Source organism: Stegodyphus dumicola, chromosome 12 (assembly GCF_044657685.1).
Source record: "Stegodyphus dumicola isolate Sdum_Otavi_A_Nest chromosome 12, ASM4465768v1".
NCBI lineage: Eukaryota > Metazoa > Arthropoda > Arachnida > Araneae > Eresidae > Stegodyphus > Stegodyphus dumicola.
In genome coordinates this window covers 91,240,925-91,265,524 of record NC_140779.1, presented here as the reverse complement: position 1 = coordinate 91,265,524, position 24,600 = coordinate 91,240,925, and the positions used below count along the sequence as shown (strand labels likewise).

Below are 24,600 nucleotides of genomic sequence, written 5' to 3'. Positions count from 1 at the left end.
TGAAGCCTTTTCTTCCATGTTTAGTCTTTTCTAATAGTCACTTAGGTTCCAAATACTAAGAAACTTATATATGTATTTGAAAAACATATTTACAAGAAAATTCTGGTTTTTCACATTCACTTAAAAATATAGAAACCAATGACAGTCATTAATCCTGGATAAGTTAATTTCCTTTTATTTTATATAATATGAACCTAGAGATAAATGTAAGATAAGATGAACACCTGACCATCAAATTAAATCAACAGGTATTGTTCCCACTTACTAGCCTTTTTTTTTATTTAAAACCGCGCTGTTCCACGCCACAGAACCAGCTCCCCTATCTCCAGCATCCCATCATGCGCTTGCCAGGGAACTAGAACTTGGTATTTTGTACAAATTGAATGGAATAAGTAAATTATTATAGTATAACAGTAAAAAATTGTATTAATTGCGTTTGTACAGGGTCTTTAGACTTTCCATCAGTAATCACGCTCTAATAACCAGTGCTTTTTACATTTAGGCAGTATTTACATTTAGGCAGTATTTTACATTTAGGCATATTACTGAAATATGCATATGTATTGTATAGAGAGTATGCATTTTCATCGTGCAATTAAATTATTTGTCAGTCTTGCTCGAATAGTTTTATTAATATTAGGATATTGATGGTTAAAAGTATCAGAGGAACGATATTCTTTAGTTTATACTCTGAATATAATATTTTATATAATTAATCTGAGACTTGACGTAGATCTGTCTAATTTGTGGCTAATTTTATAATGATAGACTTTAGTTTTCCTGTCAAGTATGGAAATTGAAATTTCTATTGTTCTCTTACCAGAATTATACGTTATCTACAAAGAACGTACTTTCAACGAGTAAAGTTACCAATTAACGGCTATTAACAATGGTTATTCGCACATTCTAACTTGCTTTCTTTAATATGTAATGTGTTTTCGGAAAGAAATCTGATCATTCTATTGTGAATTAAATACTCATCACTCTGAAGGAACTGCAGTTTCTATAAATAATGTATCTTAAATTATGAAACATATTTCATGTTAGAAACTAATTTAAACAGTAAAAAATTAGTACGAAATAATTGCATCTTTAAGAAATGAGATGAATATTTTATCCATAGAATAAATGTTCACATTTTAATACGCACTGGCTATACTATTTTGGTTTGGGTCTAATAATGTTTAGAATTTCCTTTTAATTTCTTGCCTATTATTTTAAATCTCTTGCTGAAATTGGCCATGTAGCATTTTAATAAATCTTTTAGATACATATAATAGCTGAAAATACAATATTTCTAATTTTTTAAAACAAAATGGATTTCCATTTCGTAAGGACAGGAATATGACTTGTAATATGTTTTCATATGGCTTGATATTACCTTTTGTTATAAAAAAAAAGTTTTTAATCGCAAAATTTTCACTTAGATCTTAATTTTATAATTTTGCATACATTTTTAATTATTATATTACACTGGAGATTTAATGCTTAAAATCCGGAGCATGGAGAAATGAAAATGATAAAATAGCAAAAATACACACTGTAAAACAATAATTTGCCTTTTAGTGTTTCAGCACGTTTCCTCAGTGAATATCTGATTGGGCTTTAGATACATCCATCTTGATTCAGAGCAATTTCCTTGGAGAAATTTTGTCAAAATTGTTGAAAATTTCTCATAGTTCAATTCGGCGTTGAAAGCAGTATCATCATGGTGTTCCACCATATTGATACTGAATTCGAAGCATTTCCGTATTATTAGGCTGGAGTTTAAGAAGAGTAGTTTTGGTACTGTATGAATTTGCAGAGATAGATCAGATCTATTAGTCATCTTTTTTCATCTGATTTATCATGACCTTATTTCTTCCAGAAAAACCTTAAAACCATCACGTATTAAACTTTTATTGCTTCCGAAATTTCAAGAGTACAAGGGTAGCTGACACTTCCCGAACAGCCCTCGACGTCTAATTAAGATCCAGGGATTTATAAATGAGGATTTCACATTTATAAATCTGAAATCCAGAAATAATAATTTAGTGGCTTTTATGCCATGATCATAATTTGTCTAAAGTCCCCGTCACATTATGTTTCGGCTACACGGGACTTTACGTCGAAAGGGACAATTCTCAGAACCCCCACAATTCGAGGAAACCCACGTAACTAGGTTACCATTTTCACTTTCTACAAAGACTTGAACGCCAAAGACTAATCGATTCTCGCTCAGATTGGGATCACGTGAGGCTTCAGAAGCAGAACTTTCGTCTGATTGGTTGCCTCTACCCGGGACTAAGGTCCAGCCGAGATATTTTCGGTGAGGTTTGAAAAACTCCCATGTAGCCGCAACATTGTTTTCGTAAATGGGAACTAATAAAGCTAACGGGTAGCTAAACGGGACTTCACTTCAGGCCGGGCTCTTTGTTCTAGGAGTCCTTCCGTTTAAACCAGTGCTTCGAGAATCTCATTTCTCAGAAAAATCCCGTCTAGCAGGGACTGTAGCCATGTGTGATAACCTCTTAAGTATCGTATGTTCATAATTATCCGTTGTTGTTGTCATGCTTGCCATACATATCAGTTGGTGAATCCATGTTTAGCATCACCGAACAGAAACTGCAATTGTTCTGCTACTGACAAACGATAAATTAGCATTCTACATATCGTCTTTGTTTTTTGATCTTCTAGCAAAAAACGTCCGTAGAAATTCCTTTCCATTTAGTACATGTTTCTCCCAGTTTTTTTTTTTCACCTAAATGGTCGGTCACATATGCATTGCGTGTATTGTCTCTTGACAGTACATCAGTAATTTCTAGTTAAAAATTGAAAATTATAATATTATCTTAATATTTTAACAGTTGTTCTATCCATTTACAAAATACACAGAAATAAATAAAAACTTTAGTGTTAAATTTATCTTCTTAAAAATACTTTAAGGGTGAAAATTTTTAATGATGAAAACTAAATTTAAAGATTAATAAAAATCTAGAAATCGTAATAAGATAAAACAAAACTATACATAAAAGAGAAAATACAAAGCATAAAAAATATTCTTAATGTAAATAATGCCATGAGAATGCCTTTTGGACAGAATATAAGCAAAGTGTATACAATAAACTAAATCTGTAAATAGATTAGTTTGATCACGTTTGCAACGGATTGTAAAATATCCGTTTCAGATGAGATAAATCAAAAACATCTCATATTATGATAAATTAAAAGCCTTGCGAACCGTACATTCAAAAAAATTTTTATCCAGAGTGCTGAATTTATATTCACTTGTTCCTTATATTTGATTATGATACATATTTAAAGATCTTTTAGATAAGTAAAGAATTAAAACTCTTTAAACAAAAGCAAAAACATAAAAAATTAAACAAAAACTCTTTATATCATCTACAACCATTTATAAACTCTTTCTCTTTTTTAAAAGACAGCTGCCCTTTCAAAGTCTTTGCGAAGTAAGAACCCAAATGTGGAATAAGTAACACTTTTCAGCTCACAGAAGAATGAAACACTCGCGTTTGAGATTGAAAAAGTTTTACATCGATCGGTGAAGCTGTAACTTTTATCGATCTACAGGCTCAGTAGAATGCCTTACCAATTAAGTTACCAAAGCTATCTCCTATATATTTTCGTTCCTTCTCTTAACGAACTAGGCACTCTTATATTTGATTTCCCAATTTCATTTAAATCAGAATGCTTATTCCAGCTACGTCAGTTTAAAGGACGGGATGTAAATGCATGAAAAAGTCCATTATTAAAGAAATAGCATCTTCCAAAATCTTTCTTTTAACTACCAAAGAAGAAAAGGGCTTTTGAGTAAGACGTTAAATTCTCTTTTGCTCACATAAAATGTATTTTCTTAAGTGGGAAAAATCATTAGCATTAATTTCTTACACTGCATGGATTGAATTGAATACTTTTTGTATTTTTTTTTATATATGCTATCGACAATGTATGAAAGCTGGCATTCTACAGAACATGTAGGCGTTTTATAGAAAGCCAAAACCTGATCGACAGTCTATGAAAGGATTAACATTTCATGAATTTTTAGGCATTCTGCAGAATGCTAAATGACAAACCGGCAAAATATAAAATACATCTCCAAATTGTTTCGAATATCCATACATTTAATAATTCCATACACTCCACACATTGTGTTCTTTAAAAAGAAAGGCAGAAATTTTGTTCTGTGCAAATTTCATTCTTCTTTACGTATTTCGAATAAACGTTTTCAATGGCATTCTTCCATTATATGTTCAAAATAACATTTGTATTTTTGTGGAATGCACGTATTATGACATTTTTTCATACTTTGCGTAAATAGCATTTATCATTCTACATAATACCTACGTATTATATACAATGTCTAGGGAAAGTACACAATAATTCTCATATTTCACAATTTGCCTAAAACGACATACATTCTATGAAAAAACTAGGTATACCGTATATAACGAGGTACACTGGTGTTCAAAAATTAAGGACGAAGTCGAAAAATTAGCATATCAGCTGAACGAAGAGGCAGAGCGGACAGAAAGACCGATCAGGAGATTAAGTAAGGTGATGTACGGTAGCACATGCGCAGATATGCAGGTAGACGTAATGGGGGACTGTCTGAGTAGTATAAAGCATGTTGTCGGTGTAAGAACAGTATTTCTGGCAAAGAGATTGCACGCCGTATAGCAGTTAAAATCACACCGAGTTGCTGCCTCAGCGAGAAATGGCGAATAATCAATCTGTTAAACGACATCTGGATGCTTTTACCCGAGGTCGAATCATTGGGAAGTTGGAAGAAGGCCGCAGTGTGAGTTGCAGAGTTCGGAATTGCTCACAGCATCGTTTCACGACTTTGGAGACAATTTAAAACTACAGGAACAGCTATCCGGGGGTTTAGTAGTGGTCGTCCACGAGGAACCACACCCGCAGATGACCAGTATATTGCCTTACAAGCCAGAAGAAACAGGCGGCAGACAGCAGGAGAAATAGCAGGACACACGACACAGGCGACTGGACTACCGAGATCGCGTATTACCGTGGCCAGAAGACTGCACGGTGGTGGTCTGTTTGCACGACGCCCTGTACGGTGTGTACCTCTAACGCCTGCCCATCGGAGAAGGCGTTCTCTGTGGTGCCGGGAACACCGGAATCGGAGAGACAATGAATGGGGACGAGTACTCTTTACAGATGAGAGCAGATGCAGTCTGAGTAGCGATTCTCATCGCATACTCATCTGGAGAGAGCGGGAAAGCCGCAATCATCCCTCGAACATCATTGAAAGGGACATGTATGGAGGTGGCGGTGTTCTCTTTTGGGGAGGCATCATGCTTGGTAGTCGTACAGACCTTCACATCTTCGACGCAGGTTCAGTAAACGGGACCCGTTATTGTAACGAGATTCTTCTTGCATATGTGCGTCTTTTTAGAGGCGCTATGGGCCCACAGTTCCTTTTCATGGACGACAATGCACCATGTCATCGCACAGTAGCTGCCGAACAGCTCTTAGAGAGTGAGGATATTGAACGTATGGATTGGCCGGCACGATCTCCGGATCTCAATCCCATCGAGCATGTATGGGATTTTCTAGGCAGACGCTTGGCAGCTCGTACCTTACCACCAGCAACGATTCCGGACCTTCGATTGGCGCTGCAAGACGAATGGGCAGCAATGACTCAACAACTCATTGACACCCTCATTCTCAGCATGGGCAGACGCTGTGAAACCTGCCTAGCAGTCAGGGGAGATCATATCCGCTATTAAAGACCGGATGTTTCTTGCTGGACACCCATCACAGGGATGTTTCGGCCTTCAGTCCCATTGCGCTCCATGCTACTTTTTCAATAAAGCTTCTTTTTATCCCTCTGATTTCTCTTTTAGTAAGTGTTGCTTACATTACTCATGTCCTTACGAATTGGGAATCTTACGGTATGAAGTATGTTGATTTGGAAAGCTTTTGTACAAAGTTATATTGAAAAAACCGTCTCGTCCTTAATTTTTGCACACCAGTGTATACGGTATATATGAAATAACTAGGAATGCCGCGTTTTCGTACATTGGCTGTAACACATATATTTTATATTTATTTTTTTTTATATCTGCATTTACAAGATACCTCTTTCAAATGCAAATGTAAGCCTATGAAACTTCAGGTAACCTCTATGCAGATTATTCTAAATTATCCAGATATTTGATATTTTAATTTAATATTTACCAAAATGTTTTATCAGAATATATCTAATATAAATGTATCATTAATACTCATAAACATGCCTTAAAATCTCCGCGATTTTTTTAAATTTAGAAATCTCATTGAAATATCATTAAGTCCGAAATTTACTTAAAATAAGATAATAGTTTTCGGCGTTTATTGTTTTTACTTTGAAAAGCAAGAGTTTGTCAGTAATAAACTGCTGTTTTTCAAAGTAATCATTGCATATCCAGATGTTTATTTCGCATTGGTTTAAGATATTCTTCAATTTTGGAAACATTACCATGTACAAAGAATGTTTGCCAGCTCGTGCTAAGTGTTCAGTTTGATAATATGTACCATCAAGAAAAGGAGAATATAAAAGATCAAATTGGGATTGAAGTTAGAAATCAAGATAACTTATGTTTGTGCCGTTAAAGTATATGCCGGGGTAATTGCCTCTGTGTTGAAAAGTTTGGTGTTCATATAGAAACTGTGTTCTACTGCAACTAGATAAGATTATTAAGGGCACTGCATACAAAGTTGCAGATGAACCTTTCCAAGGATCGTACAATCGATAAAGATATACTAAAGAAATGGCTAATATTTTTTGTAACTACACTGAAAAGCGTAAAGAATCATGTATTTGCTCTGATTTCAATAATTGCACGTAAGAATCTATTTTTGTCATTATTTAGGTTTCTGCGTAATATGATAAATGCTCCACATAAAACGGAACGTCAGTAAATTCTTTCAAATGTAAGATATAATGTGATACATCGAAAACGTATCACCAAATCGGGAACATTTAGATTAAATTCCCTAAATTGGATATATTGAACTTATTCATGAAACTGAAGAGCAAGGAGAAGGCATATTTATTTTTCTGCATAATTGCCTGAGTAAAAATAAAGCAAATTGGATACATTGAACTTGTACATGAAATAAAAAAGCATGTTTATCTTTTATGCGTAACTGGATGAATAAAAACAAAACTTTTTGGCATTATTTACACATGTAAATACTTTTTTCAATGAAAGCGGCTGTCCGTATGGCGGTTTCTCCTAAAACGACTTGGAAAAAAAGCATTATGGAGCCTCGGATACGTGTGCAGATAATAAAAAATGCATTAGTGTCATTAAAGAAAAAATACGCATTGGGAGATAAAACATTTGAGAGTACCAGTATTTCTAAGACTTCTAAGTCTAAAGGTTATATAAGGGTGAATGAGCAAAAATAAATTCCTGAGTACGCACAATACAGAATGGATTTATTCTTATATTACTATTTATAATAATAATATAAGAATAAAAGTATGCAAATACATACTTTTATTTTTATATTATTATTTATTTACTTATTAATTGTATTATATATTTATATTGCTTACTGAAATAAGATTATTTCTTTGGAGACAATGAAATAATGATCATAATCTGCATTTCTTTTGATCATCAGCAATATACTTATCCTTATCCTTATTTAACCAACATAACTGAAATAAAAATGTTACGTACTATATAATATATACAGAAATGCATGAGAATTATATGTATCTATATATATATATATATATATATATATATATAATATATATATATATATATATATATTTATATATATATATATATATATATTTATATATATATATATATATATATATATATAATATGTTGTTTTGAATTTTTGAACGTTCTTGAGAGTGATATGCAGTAGTTCAAATTTAACGTTTACGTGCCACAGCATAAAATTTAACATAAAATTTAACGGGTGCTTTCTTTCAGTTAAACGAAATAGTTGAACATATCACGTCAAACCTTAACACGTTATTAAAAACATATTATGAATAACAGATGAATCTACCTGTACAACATGAGTTAATCTACTTGATAGTTCATTTAGTTACGCAAGAACTAGACGGCGTAGTAAATTGTCTGGTATAATGTGCCAGATTCGTATTAAATCTAGTCTTCCCCAGTTAGGTCCTACTACTGGTTTCCAATGACTTGAAATCACCACACCACGCTGTAATAATTAACGGCTGTTGGCCACGACAACAAGACACATCGGGAGGCCACACCCACAGCAGAAGGACACACAGTCTTCATCTGTTTCTGGAGGACACACAGTCTTCCTCCACATTGGAAGGATACAGAATTTTATCTACTTCTTGCAGATTCTACTGAAGGATTATATACGTTACCTTTTTCTGCTCAGCAAATTTCCCTCAAAATGCAAATTTTCAAGCAATAAATAATGAAGAGATAATAATTAAATTAAAATTAGATCATGAAAAGGGTTAGGAATTACAAATAATAAAATTGAAACAAACACAATTCAACAAATCTAATAAAATATAATGTAATAAAATTAATATAAAATATATGAAAATTTGTTGAAAATTTTCACGTTGATGTAGATAATATCTTGATAATTAACTAAATTAAACGAAATTAGAAATGTTTACTTTGTTGCACTTTTAAAGCATTTTAACTGATACTTTTAATTAAATCAATTTTAACCCTTCAGCGGCTGCGAGATGAAGCAATTCCTTGCTCTCAAATACGCTCGTTATTTGTCAGTCGTAAATTTGTGTTCGTTAGCGTCCACTGCGGTGCGTAAATAGAATGTGAGGTGAGCTCGTTGATGCTCTGTAAAAAGGTTAATTGGCTGTCACTTTAAATTTTTTATTTTGAATTGTTTCAAGAATTTGCAGTCAATTAGATATAATTCATAAATATGGCTCTGATGAAAATTCTTTCGTCAGCCTCTCGAAAAAGATCAAGGAATTTTCAGCATTTTTATATTTATTATATATTTTATATGCTTTATTATTATGTTTAATTTAATTATGATATCTAAATTATATAATAAACTTCTCAGCATACTACTTGACTTTAAAAATAATATATTATCTTAATTTGGAAATTCTCAACACTTATTTGCGTATATATTGTACAGACATTAGGATTTTTCGGAAGCAGGATAGAGGATATATGACCAACGCCTTCACCGGAAATCTAACCACGGACCTCTCGAATACGCACCAAGGGTGCTGACACTACACTACGAAGGCGTACTAAGAAGGAGGGAGAAATACCTTATCTATTCCGGGACCCAATCGCCATATCCTAGTGGTGAAGAATCATCATTCACCACCCTTTTAGTTCGGTCGCCACTGCAGACATATTAGGATATTTTGGAAGCAGAAGAAATGAAAAATGAGCAACGCCTTTGCCTGGAATCGAACCACGGACCTCTCGAATACGCGCAGAGCGTGCTGACGGCTACACTACCAAGGCATCCTAAAAAGGCCGGAGAAATACCTTATAATATGACAAGTACGGTAAACATCTTGATGATTGGGGGACAATTGTAAATTTCAAGAATGCATAGCGAGAGGTTACCTGACAGTCATAGCCGTAGATATACATAAGATGATATTCACAGACACACGTGGTCGAAGACAAGATATAATTCCTTGATGGACGTTTTCGATGCACAGTCTCATTCACACAAGTACAAGTGACGGGGTACGTGGGCACTGTGCCTCTACCATACTGGTTAATCAGCACAGCCCCACTTCCACCATTAACAAAAACAGCCCCAGATGTTAGTCTCATTCATATATCAATATAGGTGCGACATGCACCCCACAATTTCGTATACGTTACACTTGTACAGAAAATGGGTACAGACAATAGTGTGTACAATGGCATACTGTGTACAAACAACAGATGATGGACAGCAGGGGCTAGCGACGAATCCCAAGAGCGGAGACAAAGCGAAAAGGAGGTTCTTTAATCTGATTGGATAAGAGCTATTTGCAACGCAGGATTAGATAAGTAAGCGTGAACTGGATTAATTTGGAAAAACGCAGTCCAGAAAAAAATTATTATAAAAAAAGTTTTGCTTTTAAAACAAAAAGGAGAGATACAAAAAGTAAAATAAAGAAATATGGGTCTATAATTTAAGTTATAATATTTATTTACATATTCCCTAGCTTACAAATTAATATGTATTACACTTAAATATATATCTGCACGTATATATATGAATGCATTTGTAAAAGGGATATTATATATGTATGGGGAACGTGATGCATGCGCAGTATATTGCGTCCCTTACGTTGTAAATTTGGCGTGCTTTAGAGCCAGACCATTCATTTTTAAACACACCACTCTTCTTCAAACAGCAATGAGTCTACAGGGAAATAAAATTTACAGAACGTTAGTTTCCTCACATAACGTAAGCGAGGCGAGTCGTAGCGTGTCTCCCTTCAGGCGGTAATGCCACCTGTGCCCTCACTTATTGATTTGAGAGACTTTAAAATTCATTGACTTTTTGCCGCTCGCAGGCGATGCTTGCAACTTTTGAAACTGGAGTCTCTTTTTTAATGTCCGAAATGATCCGAAGCTATCTCTCTTTTTCTCCTTTTACCGAAATCTGTTTTATCTAACCATTGCTGTTTATATTTTTTTTCCTACCGTACCTATAGGGGATGTTTGTGTTCTTACATGTTTCATACGGATAGATCGATAGGCGGTTTATTTGAGTGCATCTATTAGAAATCCCATTTGGATTGGAAGGAAAGGAATTTTAGTTGAATGGATTGATGATTCTTCTCAGTAATGCCAGTGAATTAATATTTTACCACTTTTTTATTCCCTTTCTTTTTTTTAATGTTGCTTAAAAGGCACTTTACGTCAGTTAAACGGAAAAGTTTTGAAATTTGGAAGCTATACATTTGATTACCTATCTCATTCTGGTATAACAATTTTTACACTCTATGTTCAGTAGGAATTAGATGAGCTTAGAGTTTATTGCGAAATCTAATCCAAATTTACAAAACTATATCACATTTTATAGCTTTTTTGCAGATTTTAAGCATAATTATTTTGGCTCTTATATCCAATTAAATATTCGTTGTTGGTTATAATTTCAATATTGCAAAGCCACGGGCAGTTATCTGCTTAAGAGGAGAGGTAACTTCGTGAAGAACGTTCTGACTGAATTTGGCTGGTATTCACATGGATAAAATCACGAAAACCAACAAAGCTGGGATCGAACCCAAGCCAGGTCCAAACTACCAGTATTTAGTGGTCTCAATCACTTGGCCATTGGTGGGGCCTCATATGTTGTTAGATTCCCAGTGAGCGTACAGTTGATTTTCCACATGTTCCTTTGAGAAAACGCTTAACAGGTTTTAAAACGTCGCTTTATTTCAAATGCAAAAGACAATACTCTACACAGCCTGCATTTAGCCGACTATGTTCATCGACTATGTTTCCCATATACTGTCGTACTTTTTTTTATCCAATAGGCATTTTTTATCCAATATCCATTTGGCTATGCCGGCATCGGCCACTTCCAAGGCCAGATGTTGTAGTCTCTTTATTATGGAGGCACCTAACAGATGGCCCACCATTTGCCTCCTGTGAAGGGACAGACAATTACATCCATTCCTTCTCCGAGATTCGAATCCGGGGCCTTCGGTGTTTCCGTCAGTCTTCCCTAACCAATATACCGTCTGGGCGGCTCTCCGCTTGTACTATAATTGTGAAGACGGAATGAAAGGAAATGTAATTTTTCTTCTCATCAACCCAGCAATGGCAGTTTAAATTTTCACCAAACAAACAGGTTTCTTATTCTAATCCCTCAATGGTAGTAACAATCTCACATATCTTAGAATGAAAGGAAAAACACATTTATCAACACGGAAGTCGATGACGCCTAATTTTTGCGTTTCAATTAAAAAAACCGATTCGCAAAATTTTCTAGAGAAAGGCATATATATATTACCTTTCCTCGCATTTCCGCGTACAAATTATCTATCTCTCATATGAAATTTGCAATAAACGAATGTAGCTTTTAGAGGGTGTTAGAATCTAATGCTGTTCTGCAACCATGGAAGATGCGAAGAGCAATCAATCGCTTTTGTGAGAAGATGGTGTGAAAATTTCAGACATTGTTTAACGCCTGCGAGGAGTACTCACTTCCTACATTTCTCTTCGCAGATTTAAAAAAAATCTGATGTGTACACCACACCTTATGTTTGGTATTGGTTTAAACGAAATAAGTTCTTTTTTCTCACATATCAATAAAATCCATTGGTCGATTCCTAAGGTAACGTCTCTAAATTCACTTCTTGGAGAAATTATAGCATACCTTGTTAGTGGGGTTCGACATATATAGGCCAATCTAAAATTATTAAATTAAACTTCGCCTTAAGGAACACGAATCATATGTCCTAAAGAAGAAAAAAATATTCGATAGCTAATTATAAATGGAGTCACAGTTTTCACTCGGTCTTCGAAAATTATCCATAAAGCTTCTTCTATTGAAGAGTTTAATTGTCTCGAAGCTTTTCACTTTCACAACCATTTATCTCGTTATTTAATGATATTAACTCTGAAACTGTCCTTCCTAAAGCTTTTAAAATTTTAATATCTTAATTTGTCATGTACTATTTCCTTAAATAAATGGCATTAGGCTGATTTTTGCTTTGCTCCGCCCTTTGGTTTTGGTGCAAATGAGCTCGTGGGTCCTCTCTTCTTTGCTGTTAGCTGTCGAAATAGACAGAATTTCAATTAAATCTACGCCTCACAGAAAATTGTTCCTTTGCCTAATTTTAAGTTTTAACGTCGGATCAAATTTACTTTTCCCGCTTTTCTAGAAAAAGGTTTCCACATTTATTTCTGTATTAAAGGCATATCTTTCCTTGGATTCACTTAAAAGTTCTTCCGACGCTCTCATCTGTACACTTTTTAGGAATCTGGAGAAAAGAAAAACAAATTAAGTGATAGACATCTTAAAAAAATATTTTAGTTGCTCTCGATCAGCTTCCTTAAATACATAGTCTGGAATTTGTTAACATGAGCTAAACGAAAATATTTAATGACGTGAATTTACAGCACCCACAGCCAGTTGATTATTCAAATACGTAACTATATGTAAACAGTAAACTGTAATTAGCAATACGTAAGCATGCGAACAAATCATAACATGCACCAGGCTACATACAATCATCAATTATAATAGTAATAATACTTAGAGAATGAAGCTTTTTGAGGGCCTCTTAAAATGGTGAGTATGTGGACCGAGGGCTCATGTTTGATTGCCGCTTTTGTGTGTCATTATGTAGGAATAAATGGACTAATTAAAAAATTTTCAGATAATCAAATATGCAGATGTATAAATAAAATTATTATTTATTTTATATAGCTGCCCATTGTTGAGTATTAATTTATCATTTCAGAGCTCTTTACAGCTGTGTTTTAAAGCTGCGAGATACAAATCCTGTTAATATGTCACAAAGCCTATTCCCATCACAAAGCTTCATGCTTTTTGGCATTACATATTAAAAATAGATGCAATGTCGGGTAAAGAAGGGATTTAATTAACGTTACTAAACATAAATACAGTCGCACGTATAAAAGTCGCTAATCGTGTAATTCAAGTCAAAGTAAAATCGGTATGTAACAATGCCAAGTAGAAGGACTTGGTTACAATGAGAATTTTGCTTTGGAAAAACAATCGTCATTTGTTATCAAATATAATCTTGGAGTTCAAAACAAATATTATTCTGATTTGAAGTGAAACAGGACAGACCCCATCAGATTGGTTAAGACCACTGCATACTTTAGTTTGATAAGAGTTCAGATCCCATCAAATGGGCTGACTGTATGGTTGTTTTTTCCCGATTTTCCAATCCGTAAAGTGCATACGAGCCAATTATCTTTATAACGTCCTCCACGAAAGCAACCCTCCCCTTTCTCACATAGTTATGATGTAATTTACGAAATCAAATATCCTCCTAACCTGAAAGAATACAAGGCTTAAAGTATACCATTTTAGATTATTATTAATTATTCTGTAGAGAAATTAGGTTATTTTGAAGCAGCAGATGTGTAAAATGGGCAATGCCCTCGCCGAGACTCGAACGTGGACCTCTCGAATACGCGCCGAGTGTGCTATAAAGCATGGATACATGAGAAATGAGCATTACCCACTCCAGGACACTAACTTGCACTTCTCGAATACGCACCGAGTATGCTAACCGTTACACCACGAATGCATGCAGAAAGGAGGGAGAAAATATCACTTATACTCCCGCTTTTAAAGGGGGACTGGAGACCAGGATGACTCAACCGCCAATTCTTGGTGGCAAAGAATCATCATCCACCACCTTTTTTAGTTCGGGAGCCGCTGTGGATTTATTAGAATTTTTCAAAGTCAAGAAACTGACGAAATCCGCAATGCCTTCCCCGGGATTTGAAATCTGGACCTCTCGAACACGCGCTGAGTCTGGTAACCGTTACACCACGAAAGCCTGTTGGAAGGAGGGAGAAAATTCCTTATAATTCTACTAATGGTAGACCTCGATCATTTATTAAAAAAAAGCTTAACTTGAATTATTCTACTCTTAATATCATGAGTCCAGTAAAAAATTAAACTTAGAGAGCAAAATTACTCAAACTTAGAATGTATATGGATATATTTAATTCTTTTTTCCAACAAGGAGCCCGCATCAGAAGCGAAATTTTATCCCGATGATGTTAGCTAATTTTACGCTTCACTTTTTTCTCCTTAAGTTTGTTCATCAAAGGCCCTTTTTTGTAGACTAAGAAACGAAATAGTTTCTTATATATATATATATATATATATTTCATGTTTATTTTGTTTCTTCTTTTATTTATCTCATAAGAAGGACGTAAAGATTTTTCGATTTGGGAGGATAGATTTTTCTGTTAAGAATAGTGTTTATCTTGCAGTAGTTTTCCTCAAGATGGAAAGGGCGTGAATTGTGTTTAAAATACTTCGTATTCTTCGTAAAAATTGTTTTAGCTTGAATAAATTTTGTGCATAAGTAGAAATGTAATAGTGTTATTAAGCAAACATCAGACTTTTTCAATTTAATACATTTTAACTTAAATGCTCAAGTTTTCCTCATTCAGGATTCAGTATGAGTTTGTTATAATCCAAGCGTTTGCAAGTACATAATGAAGCATCAAATAACTGATAATGTATATACTCAACTGCGATGTAAAATAATACCAGAATAAAACGTTTTGTATTCAGAAAAGTTTAATATTTTAAATATTTCATATTTTTAATTAAATTTCTCAAAAGTCACTATATAATTATTGTTTTTGCCTCGGAAAATTATATCTTTATCTGTATATCAATACACAAATGAATAAATAAGCCTTAAAGAAAATTAATAATTTTAGATAATATCCCTTTGCTATTTCAAACGTAATTAAAATGGATTCCATCTTTTCAACATTCCGTTTGTTTTACATTATTCCAACAAAAACAAACTTTTCAAATTTAAGAAAATCTGTCTGTGATCTGCAATTTTGTATGAAGCAAGTAAATCATAAATTTATAAATTTTATTTTCACCTCCTTGACTTCATAAAATGTCGTGCATTTTAGTGAATAAAATTTCGTCTAGCATTCGAGCTAGTAATGGACTGTTCATATTTGAGTGAATATAGCCAATGGAAACTGATATTTAAATCAAGTTTTGGTTTGCGTATCTTCAAAAGAGGGCAATTTCTTGATTTCGACCATGCGTAAAACCATGCGTAAAAAGTCATTTTCTTTCAGAGACTTTATCAGTGGCAAGCCAGCACACACATGTATCCAACTTTGAGTCTTTCGGCTCAGTAATCATCGTCTTTTGTATCCTTTGTACATTTGCTTCAGTTTCGTTTCGAGAGAAATTTATCCGAAAATTTTCTACAGAATTATTTATTTCTTGAATTTCTATATAAGCAGGATTTGTAAGTTTATGCATTATTTTAAATTATTTGTTAATTTTATGATTTTATTTGTATCAGATAATTACTTATAAGAGTCAAGATCACTTGCTTACCTGAATTTTCAGTCGAGCTCTCAAGTTACTGCCCTATTAAATCTGTAAATCTGTCCTCATGGTTAAACTTTGCAAAGTGGAGTGTCTAAATCAGCGGTCGTCAACCCTTCGCGGACCACCACATACATAATTTTATATTTAGCGGACCACTAATTTGAATAAAAAAACCATTAAATCAGACTCAAAAACAACATATTAATACTCAAAAAAAATATTCAACTTTCCAATACATGTAATTCTAATTTTCATGTGTTAACATAATTTCGAAGCACTTCGTGTTCAGCAGCATGCCTATACGGAAATTCAGGCCACGCCCCTGATTATGAGGAACAATTAAAACACTATTAACATCTTACTGATTTCATTGACATTGAAAAATTATATGAAAAATACAAAAATCTTACCTTCTTGTACAGAAAGCTTCACATTTCCGTATCACTGAAAACGAACTTCACGAAAAGTAAGAACAAACCAGCAAGCGCAAAGCAATAACAATAAAATGAAAGTGTTATGCCGTAAATTTTAATGCCGTCATCGATCAACAGTTAGACAAAACAAAAACGGAAACTTCCAGTGATGCTATTATAAACAAGTATGCAGATGGTTCTTATAAAAATCCATCAAGTTGCCTATTGACACGGAGAAAATCTGTATTACTAACGACTACAATAGCATATGTTTGTAATTCAAAAGGATGGAGAATTCCAGTTCGCGCTATTTTTGATAACAGCAGCATATCCATGGATGGCAACTCTCACTTTCAAATGTCGCTAGATGCACCTGCAAAAGTAGCTAAAAAGTCGCTAAATTCAGAAGGAATTTCGCTAAAAGTAGTAGGTAAACTTTAGGGAAAACAGTATAATCCCTGTTACGTAATCGGTTTTGTCAATCGTCATTTTTTAAACTGAATCTTCACAAAAGTATAAATAACGCAGGCGTTGTTATTCTCGGATGCCCTTTCCTTCAATATGTATTGCTACCCGCAGTGGTAGAACGTGTAAATAAATATCTACAGGAACACATTCACTATGGTAGTTGTACAATTCTGTGACTATAAGACATTAATAATAGTGAATGCAGTGTGAACAAATTCGAATGCAGTGTGAACTGACTTTACATTCATTACAGCGAGGGAATGGGAAACCCAAAAAGATTTCGGGCTATGTTTATATTATTAGTTAAGCAGTAAGGGAAATAAAAGGAATTTTCTAAACTCACATTTCTTACGTTACCGCTCATAAAGTTTTATCAATTTTAAATAATTCTTTTTCATAAAAAAAGCCTTGATTCACTTCCAAATTTTATTCTCGTTTTTCTTTAAATAATATTTCTGTTTCTTCAAATGCCTTTTCTTTTTATTGGAAAAAAAATTTCCACTATTATCTTCCCTCTCTTTCATAGAATTAATTATTATTCGTAAGTTATTATCGGTGAAATATTTCAATTTTGACTGGGAGTCGGTTATGAATATCATTGTATCAAATTCTTCCGTTTAGTCTGTTAAACTTTTAATTAATATATATTTCGTAAAGTACAATTTTTAATATTTAGCGGTCTTAGTCTTATTTGTGATATTAAAATATGTCCAGGCATAATTAATGTAATAGCATGTGAATCTTCTTGGCTGCAGAGTTCTTGCGTGATTGAAAGAAATTGAATTTTTCATTTAAAGCTGGTTGGTTATTCTTGAGTTATGATAAAAAAAAAATTAATTGAATAAAACATTACGATAGAAGATGGTACAGATATTGTTATCGGCAGAAGTATATTTTATGAAACATATCTTTTACTTCTACATTGGGACAAAATGATAAAATAATGCGTGATACATATAAAAGCATTATTTAATAAACTTACTAATTTTTATTTAAGAAGGAAAAACATTCTGTTTTCATTTTTATTAATTATTGTTATTATTACAAATTTTAATTAGATACAAATAACAAGAGGCTCCACTGTGTATTTTGTACTTTATACTATTTTCATTGTGTTCAATTTTATGCTTAGAAATATTAAATTATTAAAATTTTTTATACTTAAAATGGAAATTAAAATCCATAAATTTTAAAATCCACACATCTTACTAGTTTTTGATGTTGGACACTTGTTCAATAAAACATTTAAAGTTATTTAATACTATTTTAAACCATTAGCTGAAATTTCGTTCAACTAAACTACTTTACTTTCTTTTAAGTAGTTGGTGATTTATTTGTTATATATTTTACGTTCTTTCGAAACTGGAATGTATTTATAAGTAAAATATTAAAATCATAATAAAATGATTTACTTTACTAAACTACTTTACTTTCTTTTAAGTAGTTGGTGATTTATTTGTTATATATTTTACGTTCTTTCGAAACTGGAATGTATTTATAAGTAAAATATTAAAATCATAATAAAATGATTTACTTTACTAAACTACTTTACTTTCTTTTAAGTAGTTGGTGATTTATTTGTTATATATTTTACGTTCTTTCGAAACTGGAATGTATTTATAAGTAAAATATTAAAATCATAATAAAATGATTTTTTAATTTATTATTTGTAATATGAAGGAGACAAATCATACCGTTTCTTCAACTTTACTGCTAAATTAAACGAATTCGAATAGTTTAAAACAATGCATAAAATTAAGAAATATTAACGCAATATTTTCAGTTTAACAACGTTTTAAACGCAGACGACACCCACAAATTTGATTTTAATTTGGTATCAAATCACAACGACACATTATAGTTTTATTAGGATGAAGAAGAGTTGCCTCTGGAAATGGTAATTTAAAATTTTCATAATTCAAAATATAATTATAAACATTTTAATTACTATTACTATGCAAAAGATTTAAATACGTAATATATAGCACCCCTAGTAAGGCATTGAATAAATAATGTATACCAAAAGTTTTTCAAATTTATTAATTTTATCTATGTTTTTAAATTCTGGAATCTCGTTCTTTGAAAGCATAGACGAGAACTCTAAGATCTAAGTGAATTATCGCAATGTCTTGTAAAGTACCAGAGAGACTGAGAAATGTTGTAAAGAACCATTTAACTCAAATAAAAGTTAACAGAGAGCCCTACTCATGCCTACAGACAGCCAGCATTTATGACTTAAATCAAATTAATGAACTTGACTTGACTAATTAAATGTAAGTTACCAAAACGGCTACACAGACAGAGAACGAGCAAGTTGGCTCTGACCTTAAGTCGGCGTGACATGTCCCTAATGGCAAGAATAACGCAACGCCGCAGATTACATGGATTTCAGCAGGCAGAACAGGCTCTGATTTTTCTCTCTGGAACTTTATTTTAAGTACTATAGCATTTGAATAACCGCGAACTAGGAATTCTGGCAGGGAAATGGAACGTGAGAAAGACAGTAAAGCACATTAACATAAAACAACTGGCTAGTTAAATTAAACGAACGCTTAAAAAATCCATATATCTTCTAAGAGAAGAATGCATAGAAAATCAAGTTCTTTTTAAATAAAAAAGGAATTTGCTCTATGTGTTTGAGTTTTCTTTTTTTTTTTTCATCCCATTTAAAGTGAAATGAATAATATCAAAATTTAGCAACATAAACCACATTTTATCAAATAAGATAAACGATACTCTAATCCCGGAGGTGATAAATCATGAAAAAACGTTTATATGATTATTCATCTCTTTCTACATCGGTCGTGAAAAGTAAATATATTTCTGAGCGACTAGAAAAATTCTTTCAGTAACAGAAATCAATCTACAGAAACATATACAGTGAGGAAAAGATGAAAAAAAATCATTGTATCGTATTTTCGGAAAGATTTTTATTAATGGTTCTTAGAGATAATATCCCAGGCAGCTTAGGGAATGATTTTTATGTTCGCAACCGAGGAAAGAATAATGAATAAGGGCCAATCATTGTTGCTTCTACAAAAGAATAAAAAACTCGAAAAAGCGGGAGTGAGGGTAAAATTACTGGTTTAGGGCTTTATTCGCTATGAAAGTAGCTTGCAAGTTTATTTATGAGTAGAGAGTTTTCCGGAAGTTTTGTTGCGAATCCTATGTTTATGTATTCTTAGAAGAATAAAAAAGAAGTTTCTCTTTGCGGTTATTTGATGCTGATAATTATTCTACGCAATAATGCGAAGTTCTTAAAAATAGATGACTTGATAGAAACATGCAAGAGTTCCTTATGTCATATACGGTGGAGAAACATTTAAAAGAATGTTTCAGTTCGGTAAATCTTAGTTCCAGAGTTCTTTGTGTGATCACTTTTAAAAATTTTCTTAAGATTAAAATTGCGATGTTCTCATAACTGTATAAATTGTAACAAAACTGAAAACTTCGTAACTCGGGTTTTAAAAATAAAGTTTATGCAGAGATGTTGACATAGGATTTAATAGCTGGCATGGATGGCAAGTAATGAGAAGTCCGAATATTTAAGCGATGAATTAATCAAAAATATTAGCGTGAAATATTATCAAACCATGGAGTATTTTTATCGTTACTAAAAATAGGTCTTCTTATAACAATAAAGCCCTGCATCGCTACTTAGCAACTGCCAAAATAATGTATATATTGAAAGGAACAGTATAAATTATATGTCGAGAGAAATATATTTCAATAAGTTCATGTTGAGTGACTTTATTGTCTTTTATTGTATATATTTTGCAGAGTCATTAGGCTATTTTGAAGAAGGAAGACGTGAAAAATGTGCAGTGCCCTCGTTGGGACTCGAAACTCTCGTGTGCTAACTCGTGTGCTAACTCGAACCTCAAATGTGCTAACCGTTACAGCACAAAGGCATGCTGGAAGAAGAGAGTGAGTGAGTGACGGGGGATGTGGGCACCATTCCTCTACCATTGTGGTTTAATCAGTTAAGCGCCACGTCCACCATTCTCTAAATCTGCACATAATGCTTGATACAATACTTGACATAATACTGTACATAATACTTGACATAGTACTTGCTAATACTGTACATGATACTTGACATAGTACTTGCTAAACTGTACATAATACTTAACATAGTACTTGCTAATACTTGGTATAAAACAATATTTAATGCATACATCACATGATATAATACTTGACATAATACAATACTTAATACATACTTGGCATGATACAATACTCAATACATACTTGACATGATATAATACTTGACATAATACAATACTTAATACATACTTGGCATGATATAATACTTGACATAATACAATGCTTGACATAATATAATACTTAATACATACTTGAACTAATACAATACTGGAAGAAGGGAAAAATACTTTATAATTTTACTCATATTCAAGTCTTCCTGCTCATAAAAGAACCTAATGTGGACACTAGATGACTCTCTTGAACGTCTTATTAAATTACACACATTTTTTGCTGCACTTCATTTGAATTTATTTCCCCGAATAATTCTAACTTGATTAACTGATTCCTCAAGCCAAGTTGAAATGAAAAATTCCCCATTTTTAAATTAAATATCCCAGTCAGTTTTCGTTGTATGGAAGTCAAACTTCTCACAGTTATATATTTTTGTTTCATGATAAGTATGAAACTTTCCCAATATAAGTATAAGAACCGGAAGACTGCATTCAAAGTGAGATTGCGTTATTTGACCAAAATTATTTTTTTTTAAATTTAGAATTGATAAAACGTGAATAGTTTCTTCATTTGAAACGCTTCTGTAATGGAATTATGTGATTAGGATCAACAATTGCGAAACCAAAAGCTAGATAATGACTTTTAAGGTGTGTAAAAGAGCATTATGTATACATATAGATAGATAGATAGGTAGAGACGTGTATGCTTTTGTAAAAAAAGGGATTTGCACTGTAGATTTTATAGCAGTCCCATATAACAAAATCTGAATAGAAAAAAGCTAATAGCTAATCATTTCTGAGCATGCGAGATACATACGTACTGCTTGCAAACATCATTTAAAAAAATCCATTACGAGTCCAATTTGAATGCATTTTACAATCCATTTTGGAGTAAATAGTCTTTTAATCAATCTGTGAGTACAGGCGTCATCCAAAAAATAGGCAAAATTTATTCAGGAATCATCTTAATATTTTTCCAGTGTCTTTATTTTTAATTTGTCATTACGTGAAAAATCAGCAACAATCATAAATCCCTTTGAATTTTTTTTAGATTACTTGAACATTTTTTCTCCTCTTTAATGATAATAAATGGCTCACTTCTTATTTCAGCCATTTAAATACATCCAATATACTTCAAGTATGACAACATTTTTCCAATTTTTGTCAGAATAAAGGTTTCTCATAAGGAATTCTGCAGCGAACTTCTGCGTTCGGCGACATGTAGTGGAGAAAGACGATTCACATTATGTTTTTTTGGCATTTTGAACATTAAAATCAGCATAATTCCCTTTGTTTACAGCTGATCTGATCATTTCAATGGTTTTGCAACTGTGTTTTGACTTGGCGAATTTTCTTTTAATTGTAAAGATCTTACCTTTAAAACATTTGAAACATTCCGTTTTTTCCTTGTTTATGTATCTGTAACCCATTTTCTACTTTAAGATAAACTTAAAAGCTTTTTTTCTTTTCTTCTTGTGAATATTACATATCTTAGCTTTATATATAAAACAACCATGGCTTTCGCTTTGTTTTGTAATAACTAGCTATGAATAAGTTTCTTCGGAAAGAGTACAAACATAACCTTCCATCAATTTCCAAGCAGACGACTTTTTATAGCAAAGCAGAATCTTAAAAAAATGTCTCTATAATTATATGTACGAAGTGAAGTGCCGCATAACTTAGTTAAATATATCTAGTTAAACAGAGAAGTTTCTGTTTAATAGGAGAATTGACTGTTTAAAAATGCATTTCAAAATTGCTAAATGTATAAAATTTGTCTACAGTAGGCCTTCGCCGATAATATTAGCATACTGCAGATGTTACATAAAGTATTCTAAAACTGAACTATGTAGAACATTTAATAACTGTTTTCGTTGTTGCAAGTTTTGTTTAATATCTTCTTTTCAAGGTATATCAGTAGTGATCAGCAAATGATCTTAAATTGGCGTCCCATGAGCCTCATGGAGCCCCCGAGGCAGTTTTATGTGGCTAGCGATTATATTCGAATTGTGTATATGCTGCAAGTATGGTGTTACAATTATTTTATGATTTCAGTTATTTTATGTCGGAGTTTATTTTCATTGCAATTAAAAACGAACATGAAGAAAGCACTAAAATATCTATAAATATGAGTAATTGGTTTACAGTCTGATATAAATATTAATGAAAGATTTAAAGACGCAGATCTGATTAACTTTTATCCGTATTTACCTAAATATAAGTACTCTCAGTTACTAATTTTTGTCGTAAGAAAATTTTCTCTGTTTGGAAATTTATTAAAATGTGAAAAACCTTTTTTCACTGTCGAGAACTAATAAGAAAAGAATCCGATTGACAGACGAGCATCTACAATCTACCAAGAAGATAATTTCTAGCTATTTTTCTCCGAGTCTACAAACTTTATCGCAACTGAAGCGCCATCAAGTGTCAAGCTGTAGTAAGAAAGAAAGAACTTTATGATTAGTTACAGACAAACTTATGTGTTTTAATTTATTTGTCCACAAAAATCTTAATAAGTAACAGAAAGAGACTAAGGTGCTATTATTTATTCTCAAGAAGTTTTCCCCAGTTGGAAATTTTCTGTAAAATTTAATTATTAAATTTTGCCCCAGCTGAAAATTTTTCTGTGAAAACTTAATTTTCATAACTTGTTTATTTTCAGTTTAAATTAAAGTACGTTATTTATGATTAATTAAACATCTTAGAATTATTTTAAATAAATGTCAGTCTGAATCTGTTTGAGTAATAAATGTGTTAGAAACATCCTGCCGGTACTAAATTTTAGATTTCAGGTAAAAATAAACCCACATTCGATTATCTTTCTTTTACATTATTATTATTGCTTATGCATGTTTTCATAAGTATACGTTATAAGTTAATTTAGAATTTAATTAAAGTAATTTTTATTTTATTGGTTAAAAGTTTATCATTTTGGTTAAAATATAAGCACAAATAAAAATAAAAGCATCTGGGAACGATCCTGGAATAACGTAGGAAACCTGTAATACAGGTTTCTTTGCTTTCTCAGTATATGTGGGGTAAAAGTTACCGTACAGTTGCAATCTATCGAACATCTAATATCACTGGTTATACAAGACAGTTAACTCATTTATGCTTTTTAAAAATTTTAATGAAATCATATATTATATTCTCTACAAGTTTATTATGACCTTGATAACTGCTGGTGAGCGTTGAGAAAGGGATGTCTAATACATGTTTCTAATTAAATGTATCAAAATTTTATTTTTAACAAAATTTAGTTTTTCACCTGCTTTAAACTGAAAGTTAACTTTTAAGTTTTTTTTTCAATTAATTTAAGTAGATCTTAAATTAATTGCTAAAAATGATGTTTATGATTATTTCCGTAGGATAAAAAATAACGCACAAGTGAATTAGTTAACACTTGTGGTTAAATGGGGATGATTTGTAATCGAAAGTTTTGTTTGCAC

General features: G+C 32.5%; 1 protein-coding gene across 1 annotated transcript in view; it reads left to right on the top strand.

Annotated features, from left to right (window-relative positions):
* LOC118182361 (cell adhesion molecule Dscam1-like) overlaps nucleotides 1-24,600 on the top strand; it is a 993,488-nt gene that overhangs the window by 272,055 nt on the left and 696,833 nt on the right. The gene's annotated exons all lie outside the window — the stretch shown is intronic.